Below are 13,018 nucleotides of genomic sequence, written 5' to 3'. Positions count from 1 at the left end.
GTGTGTATGCTTATGTGTATGCTTATGTGTGTATATGTGTGTGTAAATGTTTGTGTGTGTGCGTGTATGTGTGTGAGTGCGTGAGCACGCACATGTTTGTATGCGTGTATGTTTGCATGTTTGTGTATGTGTGTATGTGCGTATGTGTGTGTGTGTATTTGTGTATGCATTTGTGTGTGTTTGTGTGTGTGTATGAGTGTATGTGTGTGTGTACGGTGTGTGTGCGTGCGTGTGTGTGTGTGCGCGTGTGTATGTGTAAATGTGCGTATGTGTGTACATGCCCACGCTTGTGTGTGTGTGTGTATATGTGTGGGTATGTGTGTATATGTGTGTCTGTGTGTGCATATGTATGTGTGTGTATGTGTGTGTGTGTACACATGTGTGAGTGTATGCGTGTGTGTATTTGTGTGTGCATGTGTGTACATGCGTGTGGGTGTGTGAGTATGAGTGTGTGTGTGTGTGCATGTGCATGTGTGCATGTGTGTGTGTATGGTGTTTGTGTGTGCATGTATGTGTGTGCGTATGTGTGTGTACATGTGTGCACACGTGCTTTTGTGTATCTTTGTGTCCGTGTGTGTGTATGTGTGCATGTGTATGTGTGTGTATATGCATTTGTGTGTGCATGTGTGTGCGTGCATGTGCGTAGGTGCACGTGTGTGCGTATATGCATCTGTGTCTCTGTGTGTGCACGTGTTTGTGTGTATGTGTGTGTGTGTGTGTGCGCGCGTTTGTGTATGTGTGTGTGTGCATGTGTGTGTCTGTGTGTGCGTGTGTGTTTGTATGTCTGTGTATGTGTGTGTCTGTGTATGTGTGTGTGTGTCTGCGTATGTGTGTGTGTGTGCATGCATGCGTGTATATGTATGTGTATGTATGTGTGCATGTGTGTGCGTATGTGTGTGTGCGTATATGTGTGTGTGCGTTTGTGTGTGTATGTGTATGTGTGTGTGTTTGTATGTATTTGTGTATGTGCGTGCGTGTACTTGCGTGTGTGTGGGTGAGGGTGAGTGTATGTGTGCATGTGCAGAAGTGTGTGTGTGTGCACTTGTGTGTGTGTGTCTGTGTGTGTGTTTGTGTACATGTGTATGAATCTGCGTGTGTGAGAGTGTGTGTGTGTGTATGTATGTGTGAGAGTGAGTGTGTATGTATATGTGTGAGTGTGTGAGTGTGAGTGTGTGAGAGTGAGTGTGTGAGTGTGAGTGTGTGAGTGTGTGTGTGAGTGTGTGTGAGTGTGAGTGTGTGTGTGTGTTAGTGTGTGTGTTAGTGTATGTGTGCGTGTGTGTGTGTGTGAGTGTGGGTGTCAGAGTGAGTGTGGGTGTCTGAGAGTGTGCGTGTGAGTGTGTGGGTGTGGGTGAGTGTGTATGTGGATGTGTGTGTGTGTGAGTGTGTGTGGGTGTGAGTGTGGGTGTGTGTGAGTGTGTGTGTGAGTGAGTGTGTGTGTGTGTGTGGGGGTGTGTGAATGTGTGTGTGAGTGTGTGTGAGTGTGTGTGTGTCTGAGTGTGTGTGTGTGTGTGTGTTTGAGTGTGTGAGTGTGTGTGTGAGTGTCTGTGTGTGTGAGTGTGTGTGTGAGTGTGTGTGTCTGAGTGTGTGTGTGTGTGTGTGTGTCTGAGTGTGTGTGTGTGTGCGTGTGTGAGTGTGAGTGTGTGTGTGTGTGGGTGTGTGTGTGTGTGGGTGTGTGACTGTGGGTGTGTAAGTGTGAGTGTGTGTGAGTGTGTGTGTGAGTGTGGGTGTGAGTGTGTGTGTGTGTGGGTGTGTGTGTGTGTGTGAGTGTGTGTGTGTGGGTGTCCGATTGCATAAGGGACGAGTGTTTGACGTGTTTTTATTATTTTTCTCAGGTTTAATGGTTAATAAATTTGCTCATGGTTTGACTCATGAAAACCTTGGTTGATTGGCTCCTTATTGCTCACAAGTGAAATAGTTTATTACATTCTGATTTGGAAAAGCCATATCCTCATGAAAAGGGAACTGAAACCTTTGTTTAAATAGTTTCTCTCTATCTACCCTATCAAATTCTTTAATCATTTTAAGCATCTCAATGAGATCAACCTTTAATCTTCTATACTCCAAGCAAATGCATAACTAGCCAATGCAACCTTTTCCCCATAATTTAACCCTTTAGGCCCTGATATCATTCTGGGGAATCTGCACTGCATCCTTCCCCTGCCCCACTAAGGCCCATATACATTACACACATGGGTTTGTATGAAGTACAGATTGTACAGAGTTCACACAGTCCAGATTACATAGAGGGTGTGGGTTCTACAGAGCGCATAGTGTGTAAAATAAAGAGTGGAAATTGGCCTTAGCTATTGTCATTCCCGGTGGATTGAGGGAAGAAAGATTTAAGAATACAAGAATCGCTCAGCAATGGGCTTGCACGTTTAAAAAAGATTTGTGTGAGGAGGTAGAATGGAGGGGTGTCGGTTTACCCCTTCTCACCTGGTTGTAACTATCAGATATAGAAAAGAGCTGTGCAGAGTGCATGATAGAATAAACTCAGACCCCCTTTGCTGTCTCTGAACATGTAGCACCACAAGAATACTCTTTACACCCAGGGCTGTTTGCTGATTTTGCTCCGAGAGGAGGAAGCCTTGTTTGTAGTTCCAGCCAACACAAATTGTGAGGTGTGAGGCCCAGGACATTCTGACGAGTTCCAGTCAGCGAAATTCCCCTCCAGTTTCCTGTAATCCGTCAATGGCTCCTTTTGTTTTTTTAGTTTGTTGGATAGTAGCTCTGAACAGCCCAGACAGCTCCATCCATACCCCATCAACTGAGATCTACCCTCCCTACCTAAATCCAGAGACCTTCCGATGTTTCCTACGTTACAACAGGGACTACACTTCATTGTCTGTAAAGCCCTTTGAGATGGCAGTCGTAGGGAACCCTATATGAACACAAATCTTTTTTAAACGTGCAAGCCCATTGCTGAGCGATCCTTGTATTCTTAAATCTTTCTTCCCTCGATCCACCGGGAATGACAATAGCTAAGGCCAATTTCCACTCTTTATTTTACCCACTATGCGCTCTGTAGAACCCACACCCTCTATGTAATCTGGACTGTGTGAACTCTGTACAATCTGTACTTCACACAAACTCATGTGCGTAGTGTATATGGGCCTTAGTGGGGGAGAGGGAGGATGCAGTGCAGATTCCCCAGAATGATATCAGGGCCTAAAGGGTTAAATTATGGGGAAAAGGTTGCATTGGCTAGTTACGCATTCGCTTGGAGTATAGAAGATTAAAGGTCGATCTCATTGAGATGCTTAAAATGGTTAAAGAATTTGTTAGGGTAGATAGAGAGAAACTATTTCCTCTGGTTGGGGTGGGGGGAGCCAAGAACAAGGGGGTAGAACCTTTAAAGGAGAGCCAAGGCTGTTCACGGGGTGATGTCAAGAAGCACTTCTTCACACAAAGGGGAGCGGAAATCTGGAACTGGCTCCCCCCCCACCCCCCTAAAAGCCATTGAGGCTGGGTTCCTAGCCATTTCTGACTAAGTGGCGGGACAGACTTGAGGGGCTCAATGGCCTCATCCTGTGGTTAGCGAGTGCAGATTACTCCACATTAAAACATGCAAAACCTTCCTTGCACTGACTGCAGCTTGGACAAGGTTTCCCTGACAGAGAACAGAGCAGCCTCTAGTGACAAGCGGCACAGTCCTTTTGAAATGCACGTTCAGTCCCTGGAACAGTTAAAAAAAAATTATAACTCAATTTGAGATTTGAAGTGCTTGAGTCGATTTGCAATGATACATCAACCTCGCGGGTGTTAAATATTCTTTCTACTTTATGGAACTTGAACTTGCTTTATTATTAACATTTCTAGGAAATTAAGAAGTTGGAAAATGGACTAATATAGCAGTAACATTATTTTAGAGAACATTATATAGCCATTACTGGTCCTGGGGTGACTATTTGCTTAGGCTGATAATGAGGCCTTCTGGGTCACTAATGACTATCATGTTTGAACAGAATGATATTATTATTAACCTTTGCGATCTTCCTGAAATTCTCCAAACTCCTCTCCTCATTTCTTGTGTTCCCTTGCCAATTTGTTTTGTAATTGACTTTTAGGTTGCCTGCACTCCAACAGGAGTTTAATTTTATATTAATTCGATTTTTTTTTTCCATTAATAGTAGAGAAAAAAATAGAGTAAAGGCTCGGGATCGAGAAGGTAACCATTGCTCGACCCAATAAAGCAACACGTGGGTCGGCAGGTAACACTCTTTGCTCCCGATTCGTAAGATTTTGGGTTCGGGTCCCACCCCAGAAACTTGAGTGCACAATCTCGGCTGACACCAGCCCCCCCCACCACCCCCCACCCCCCAGCCCCACCCCGGTGCAGTGCTGAGGAGGTGCTGCACTGTTGGAGATGCGCATCTTTCAGATGTGAAATTTGTTTTGAATTCCTAGCCCTTTTGCTGGAGTATTTACACATTTACCTCCACTTACAGGCGTGAACAGTCAAAACAAATCTAGGAGTTAAAAGCCAATTATGGTTCGAAGATAATTAGTAACAGTTTGCGCTGGCCCACATCTCCTCAGTGTAAGGCTTCCCACGCATTCATTAAGCAGTGAGGGTCTGTGTCGGGCCTACTCATTCTGTCTCATTCACCCGGGACCAATGAGAGCTATTGCTTAGATTTTATACCAAGGATAAAAATTAACGGTGCAATGAAAGTCAAAAAAAGGTTCAGTACTTCTGATTAAATCGAAAAGTCCAGAGCTCCCAAGCCCCTACTCAGCAACGTTCCTAATGAAAGGCAGGGTGTTAAGCATGCGCTAAAACATTACCAAGGTGAAATCGCCAGTAGTAGAATTGACAATGAGTCTTATACTGTTCCCAATTATCAGTCTGTTGACTTCAATTTTGTCTCGCTATGGGGCCTCTTTCATGCCCTCCCCCTCCCCGAAATGACCTTTGGCTGTATTTTGTGCTGCGTTTGGAGTCATTTCCCTGTGGCCTGCAACTCCACTCAAAAGCATCAAACACGTTTCTTCTTCAAATCTTGCACAGAGTTCTCAGTCTCTCACGCTCTTCCCTCAGATTTTAAGCATGTGCAGTTTACTTTGTTGTCTAAATGACAAGCCAGGCACTCAGTCAGCCTCTCGGACCTATCCTGATGATTTAAGCACTTGTCCATTCCCAACGTGTTTTGACACCTCTCCCTCCCCCCACCCTAAGCAGCAATGGGATTCTGACTCACTGTGGCCTTGCATCTTTCCCTGCACGTACAGGATCCGGTGTCGTTCCCTGTGGATTAGACTGTCAGCAGGGCTTTCTAATAGCTCTTTAGTTAGCTTAAGTAATGAGGGCATGTGCAGTAACCCCTCGCAGGTCCAGCTGTGGGCTTAGTGCTCTCATTTCTGGAGCGTAAAGTGATAATGCCTCTCGCTCACGCTGTTGGTTCAGGCAGGTCCTCGAAGGACCAAGTAGAAATCTGACGAGCAGTGTGTGGCACAGCTTCCCATGTTTATAAGGAGCTCTCCTGCTGTAACCCTGGTTCAGTCACTTCCTTCATGAGGCAGAACTTTGCCCTTGGCAGGGGGGGTGCCCGTTGGGGGTGGGTGGGGAGGGGAGCGGAGGACGGGAGCAGCCAGGGAGGCAATTAAGGGCCGTCCAGTGTGAAACAGGAGCAGCAGCGCTGAGTGCTGCTGGTGCAGGGGGTGGGGGTGAGGAGGAGGAGGAGGAGGAGGGTGAGTGGGCCGAGTGAACATGGGCGTGAGTGAGCGCTCCATAATCTCCCTGAGGTTCAGAGCTGCATCAGGGAGATAAAGAGATACTAAAAAAAAGGTAATAAAAAATAAAAATGTAACGAGACATGACTCCCTCACGTGACTCTGTCACAGGAGCAGGGGCGCGTTATTAATGAAAAGTTCAAAGCTTTTATTTTCTTCATTTGCTTTCGGACTCCACATCTCAGATTTCAAAAAAAAAAAAAAAAAATTGCAAAGGCCGCTTGGCCTTTTTGCCTGACCCCCGCCAACCGTTCAGTTTACAACAAAATGTTCAATTCAGTCGATTACTTGATGACCTTCGCAGGCCCTTTTTAACTGTCAGTGGGCCAAGGCCGGAGCTGGCAGAGCGCCCGCTGACCGAACTATCGCCTGACTGCCTGGTCACTTTCGGGCACACGTCGACACGGGTCATTTCGCCCTCGAGCCAGTCAGGCACACGCGCTCTCGCCCGCCGAGCGGAAATTTCTGCCCATTAAGTTAGCGGGAATGGAGCCGCTTTTGATTATAACATTGGTTATCAGCGAGGACTCCCCTCCCTTTATTTGGTCCTGTGTGCATATCAAGTATCCTGCGTACATTCCGATGTTACATGCGTGTTTTAATATATTGTGTGACAATTCGGTGTTTCTGTCTGTGCCTGACTCAGGCAATGTATTGTGGGCATATTAGAATAGGGCATAGAGAATCAGCAGGCTATCCAATTTATAGTTCTCGCAATTTTCAATTCCCTCGAAGTCGCCAATTGTAAATGGGACAATTAAAGCAAGATGATAACTATTTTAAAATTCATTCTCAAGATATGGCCGTTGTCGAAAAGACTGGCATTTTATAATCTAACCCTAATTGCCCTTGAGAAGGTGGTGGTGAGCTGCCTTCTTGAACCGCTGCAGTCCCTGTGGTGTAGGTGCACCCACCGTGCTGTTAGGGAGGGGATTCCAGGATTTTGACCCAGCAACAGTGAAGGAATGATGATATATTGCTGAAAAAAAGAGACATGTCGAAGACTTTTGTCTTGCACTCATCAGGACACTTTGCAAGGATACCAAGCTAAGGGGGAAACAACAATTTATACTGCATGCGAAGAGAGTGCTGATTGGTTGGCAAGTGGACCCTGAGATACGAGTTGAGAAATCTGCCAGGGGCTTCCCTACCATGGTCTACCACAAGCCACTGGTCAGTATATGCGTTGGGATTCTTACAGTTCCACGCGTTATATGATTGGTTTTATCGGCAACCTGGTAAATAGGGCCCAAGCCATTTGCTCACCATGCAAGCTTCAAACAATGCTTGGCAGTTAACTGTCAGTCACCATCACTGGTGCATTCTTCTTGGCAAGGCTTCTACCAATCAGAGTCCACTTGCCAACCAATCAGCATTGTCTTCACATACAGTATAAATTGTTGTTTTCCCCTTATATTGGCATTCTTGCGAAGTGTTCTGTTGAGATCAAGACAAAAAGCTTTGACATGTCTCTTCTTTCAGCAACACTCAAGTTCTGTACTGCCAAACAAACGACGATATGGTTCCAAACCAGGATGGTGTGAGCCTTGGAGGGGAACTTGCAGCTAGTGGTGTTCTCATACCTCTGCTGCCCTGGTCTTTCTAGGTCGTGGAGATCATGGGTTTGGAAGGTACTGTTGCAGGGGCCTTTGATAAGTTGCTGTGGTGCATCTTGTGGATGATGCACATTTCTGCCACTGTGGCGGAGGGAGTGAATTTTTAAAGTGGTAGTTGGGGTGCTGATCGAGTGAGCTGCTTTGTCCTGGATGAAGTTGAGCTTCTTGAGAGTTGTTGGGAGCTGCACTCATCCAGGCGAGTGGAGAGTATCCCATCATGTACAAGGAATTACAAGGGGCCTGACCTCTTGAAAGCTAACAGTATTCCACTGTAAAGCATTTGAAATTACTAAATAAAAGTATCTTTTACTGCAATGTCGATAACGCAGGTGATCCTGATGCTTAGCTGCAACATTTCAGTTGTGGGTGGGGTAATAGTAACAAAAGACGCTTAGAGAAAGAACTAGCATTTAAATGGGGGCAGGATCATCTAGTCGGTGAGCGGGGTGGGGGGGGTGGGGGGCACTCGCTGACACGTAAAACAACCACGGGATGATGTCAGGTGGAACTCCCGACGTCACCCCCCCCCATTTCCATTTTCAGGTCGGCGGGGGTGCAGCCGAGTCAGCTGTGCACCCACCAACCTGCCAACGGCCAATCGAGAAACAAATTGATTTAATTAATGGATCTGCCCGTCCAACCTTAGGGTTGTTGGACAGACCGGAACCCCTGGCGGGAATTAGAAAAAGCATCAAACCCTCATCCACGGGCGGGATGAGATCTCATGAGGGTATTTAAATTTTTATTAAAGGTTTCAGTAAAAGTTATGGACATGTCCCAACTCTTGTGACAGTGTCACATGAGGGGAAATGTCAGGGAATTTTTTTTTTATCATTTGTATGACAAATTTTAAGTTGGAGCTGATCTCCCTGAGGCAGCACTTAGCCTCAGGGGGGTGAGTGCGATCTTTTCTGTGCACTCCCGGCTCAGGGAATCCCCCCCCCCCACCTCCCCCCTAGCCTGCACAGGGAGCACATAGCGCTTCCAAGCAGACATCACGCCGGGCGGGCCTTAATCTAGCCGCTCATGTAAAATGGCGGCGTGCCCCCGATTGGGGGTGCCGATCGGAGGCGCACCTCCCCGTGCCCAATCCCGCACTTCCCCCCCCCACCCCCACCAGGAGGAAAATTTTTCCCATGGTGTTGGACAACGTCCCCAGGAAGTTCCAAAGTACTTTATTGTAGATTAAAGGATTAACTCTCGTGATAACTACTGAGCATGTGTGTAAGGAGCTATGTCAGAGTGATATCACTCATTGAGAGGGGATGAGTGTGAAACATCTCAGAGAGCCGCTCCAGCGATGTCTTGGTCTTATTTAACCTTTGTAAATAGTTAGCATGTCAATAAAGGTGTTTTGAACAAAAGACCATCGTCTCCAGCAAGATCTCTTCTAGAGTAAGATTATGGAGCATATGGGACTATTCTGAAGACGAGCAGGGGAGTTCCCCCTGGTGCCGTGGCCAACATTTATCCCTCAATCAAGATCACAAAAACACATCATCACATTGCTGTTTGTGGGAGCTTGCTGTGTACAAGTTGGCTCCCATGTTTCCTACATTACAGCAGTGACTACACTCCAAAAGGACTCATTGGCTGTAAAGCACTTTGAGATTGCGAAAGATGCTAAAGGAATGCAAGTCCTCCTTACTTATGGCAATAACATTCCTGATCACTGGCAGTGAATGATGTTTTATATGGGGGAGGTGATGGTGCAGTGGTATCGTCACAGGGCTGGTACTCCAGGGACCCAGGGTAATGCTCTGAGGAGCTGGGTTTGAATCCCATCACGGCAGCTGGAGAAATTTAAATCCAATAAAAATGTGATGACCATGAAAGCATTGTCGATGGTTGGAAAAAACCATCTGGCTTTAGGAAGGAAATCTGCTGTCCTTACCTGGTCTGGCCCACATGTGACTCCAGTCTTGACTCTAAAATGCTCTCTGTGGGGTGGGGGGGTGGGGAAAGGGTAATTTAGGGATGGGCAATAAATGCTGGCCAAGCCAGCGATGTCCACATCCCATGAATGGATAAAATAAATACTGGCATTCTTTCTGAGGGAAAAAAACATTACTGCTGGGAAACCATATTCAACCAAATAATTCCCTACCACCTGGTGCACCTCACTCCAGGGAAGGTGATTTAGAGCTCAGCGTTTTGAGTTGCAGATGCGGATTCACAGTGCTTCCTTCTTCAGATGGAAGAGGGGCCCCAGTTCCCAGTGGAGACACACTGGGGACAGACCTGCTTCATAACAAGTGCTGCATTCATTTTTTCCTTTGAATTTTTGTCCTTGGTTTTACAGCTGACCTGAATTAGGGGCTGTGCCTGATTTATCCCAATTTTGTTTATTTGGTTTTCAGTTAAAAGATTATCAGAGCTGTTGACTTTGTTTAATGAGATATTAAACCAATTTGGCTCCGCCTGCACTGTCAGGTGAATATAAAAAAAATCCCCATGGCACCTTTTTGAAGAAGAGCATAGGAGTCCCCCCTGACATTCCGGGCCAAAATTTATCCCTCAACCAGCATCGCTAAACAGGATGATCATATTACTGATTGTGGGAGCTTGCTGTGCACAAATAGGCTACAGTGCTTCCCACTTTACGACAGTGAGCTTAGTGGGCGGGAAGGCGCTTGAGGACATCCTGAGGTTGTGAAAGGCACTATATAAATGCAAATTCTTTTCTGGATGAGGAAGGCCTTGAGTTCCTTTATCACCAGAATCCAGGATGTTTCTCATTGCAGCACACCCTCCGGCCCACCATTAAATTGTGGACAGGTCAGAGGTGGCTGGGAGGGTGATGGGAAGACCAGCTGGGGAATTTTAGGGGTGTCTGCCTGTAGACTCTGACCGTGTATTGCTTATTAGATCCGTGTGGTGTACGCAATGTAGCACTGAATCAAAGGCAGTCTCTTAGGTTGTGTGTGATGGAATCATTCACTTTATCACCATCCCCCTGCTCTATTCATTCCTTTTTGAAGCTGCTTGTAGACGGTAGCACGGACATTAAACTTGGAGGAAATTATGATGTTTTGTTTTTAACGTACAACTCAAAAAAGCCCACACAGCTGATTGGGGCTGATACTCAGTCTGAACCTCCTCAGGCCCTGCTTCAACTGACCCCATCAGCATATCCTTCTATTCCCTTCTCCTTCATGGGCAGAATGTTTCCAAAGGCAGGGTTTCTGCACCCCACCACCCCCCCTGCCGCCCCCCCCCAAAACCCTCTAATCACGGCGACCCTCCAGCCATTTAAGGGGTGTTAGTTGGCTCGATGCAAGACTTCCTCCCCTCGCTTGGGCAGAGGTCTTGCCTCGGAGGGCTTTCTGGCCAGCCTGGTTGACCGGCTGTTTTGTTGCCCCAACAGCACCACCGGGAACAGTGGCCACTGCCGGCACTACAGGCAGCCGCCAGAGTCAAAGTGCCGCAGTCCAGGGCGCAGGCAAGCCTGGGGTCTCATGGCAGAATAGGGGAGGGAGGACCGGGAGTGGGGCAGGGTGGGGGCCATGATTTGATGGGCAGATGGAGGCCCAGATCTTGTTGGGAGTGGGAGGGAACGTCTTATCCCAAAAGGGGACCAGTAAAGGAGGTGCTTCCCCTGCCCCAAAGCCCCAGGAGCATGACCTGCCAGACTCGGCACCCACCACAACCCCCCATCCCGCCTCCGAACCTCTCCCGCTGGTCTCAAGAGGCAGGTCGGGGCTGGAGCCATTACTTGTTCACTTGGGGGCAGGGGTGTGAAGGATTAAACTGCAGACAGGTCAGAGCTGGCCGGAAGGACAACAGGAAGACCAACTGGAGAATTTTAAGGTCCCCCTGCCTGCAGAACCCACTGCCAGGATCCGGAGGATTCTGTCCCACGTGTTTATCCAACTTTAAACTTTATGCCACTCATCTCAACAACTCTTTGTGCTACACTGAGTTCCACATTCTCCCCATCCTCTGGGTAAAGAGGATTCTCCTGAATTCCCTACTAAACCCCCTACCTTCATAGAAATAAGTGAGGGGCTATCATTATAAGGTACAGTAGTCACTAATAAAGTGACTATAAATAGTCATTTGGCAGTACAGAACTTGAGTATTGCTGAAAAATGAGACATGTTGAAGTTTTTCATCTTGCACTCATCAGGTCAATTTGCAAGAAAACCAATATAAGGAGCAAACAACAATTTATACTGTATGTGAAGAGAGTTTCAATTGGTTGGCAAGTGGACACTGATTGATAATCTTTTAAATGAAAACCAAATCAACAAAATTGGGATAAATCAGGCACAGCCCCTAATTCAGGTCAGCTGTAAAACCAAGAACAAAGTTTAAAGGAAACTTACAAACTTTAAATCAAAATGTGATTAAAGGGGTCAACAAAACACCCCAGTCCCCGCGGTGCCCACCGAGCACGGAAGGCCTCGAGAGTGCCAGCAGACACCGCGTGCTCCTTCTCCAGGGACATCCGGCAGCGAACGTAGCCGCGGAAGAGGGACAAACAATTGGGCGGGACTCCCCCGTCGATCGCCCGCTGCCTGGACCTGTTAATGGCCAACTTGGCCAGGCCCAGGAGCAGGTTCACGAGGAGGTCCTCCTCCTTCCCGACCCCCTTCCGCACCGGGTGCCCATAGATCAGGAGTGTGGGGCTGAAGTGCAAACAAAACATCAATAAAAGGTTTTTCAAATAACTAAAAAGGGAGTGCAGCCTACAACACCCTATGTATACATGGTCCACGGACTCCACAAGACCGCAAAAAGGGCATGTGTCCTGAGAGTCCGTGAACCTATGCATCCTCTTATTATAAGGGACTGCTGCATGCAACACCCTCCAACCCAGGTCCCCAATAGAAAGGGGGAGGACACCTCCGTAGAGGGCCTCCCATCGAGGGCCTCCGCCGCCGGACGGCAACAAGGCACGCCAGGGCGTGTCCGGTCGACGGACAAGGGCGAGAAAATGGAAGGTGTGCAGCAGCAGTCCATACAAAAAGCCCCTCTTTGCCGTGCCAAAAGGCACAGAGGGCATGTCCCCGAGGCGGCTCATATTGCGGGGCACCAGCACCCGAGGGAGGGTTCGGGGCTTGGGGCCAATGTGGAATTCCGTCCGAACAGGGGAACGCTCAGACGGAAGACCACCGCGCACCTGGGCCACCTCAAGACCCAAAATAACGTCGGGTCCGAGCACGACCGTTCTCAGGTCTTGGATGGCATCGGCTGCGACCTGGTCACTCACAGATGCGCGTCGCGCCAACTCCTGCGGGAGCATCCAGCCCAGTCCTCCGCCACCCAGCACGTCCCCGATCCTGGTCACCCCTGCGGTCACAGCCCTCCTCTCCGCCAACCACTGAAAAGGACGGAGGGGCGGATTCCTGAGCAGCGGCTCTCTGACGATAGCCGCTACTCCTGACGGGGGAGAGCTGCGTCGCGAGGCGACCACTTTCCAGACTTTGATCAGGTCCTGGTAAAAGACGGGCAACGCCTGCAAGGAGCCACCGAGGCCCAGCTGTTCTATAAACAGGAGCTGCACGTCATAATTCAGGCCGTGCACCTGACGGAAGAAATACGTCATCAGGGCACACCATCTAGGAGGAGGCTCAACGTAGAGGTATCGCTGCAGGGTCTGAAGGCGGAAAGTTGCCACCTGTGTGCGTAGGCACACTAGCGCCTGACCACCCTCCCTAAGCGGG

Source organism: Carcharodon carcharias, chromosome 13 (genome assembly GCF_017639515.1).
Source record: "Carcharodon carcharias isolate sCarCar2 chromosome 13, sCarCar2.pri, whole genome shotgun sequence".
NCBI lineage: Eukaryota > Metazoa > Chordata > Chondrichthyes > Lamniformes > Lamnidae > Carcharodon > Carcharodon carcharias.
The sequence above is the reverse complement of the archived record's forward strand: the minus strand, read 5'-3'. Positions refer to the sequence as shown.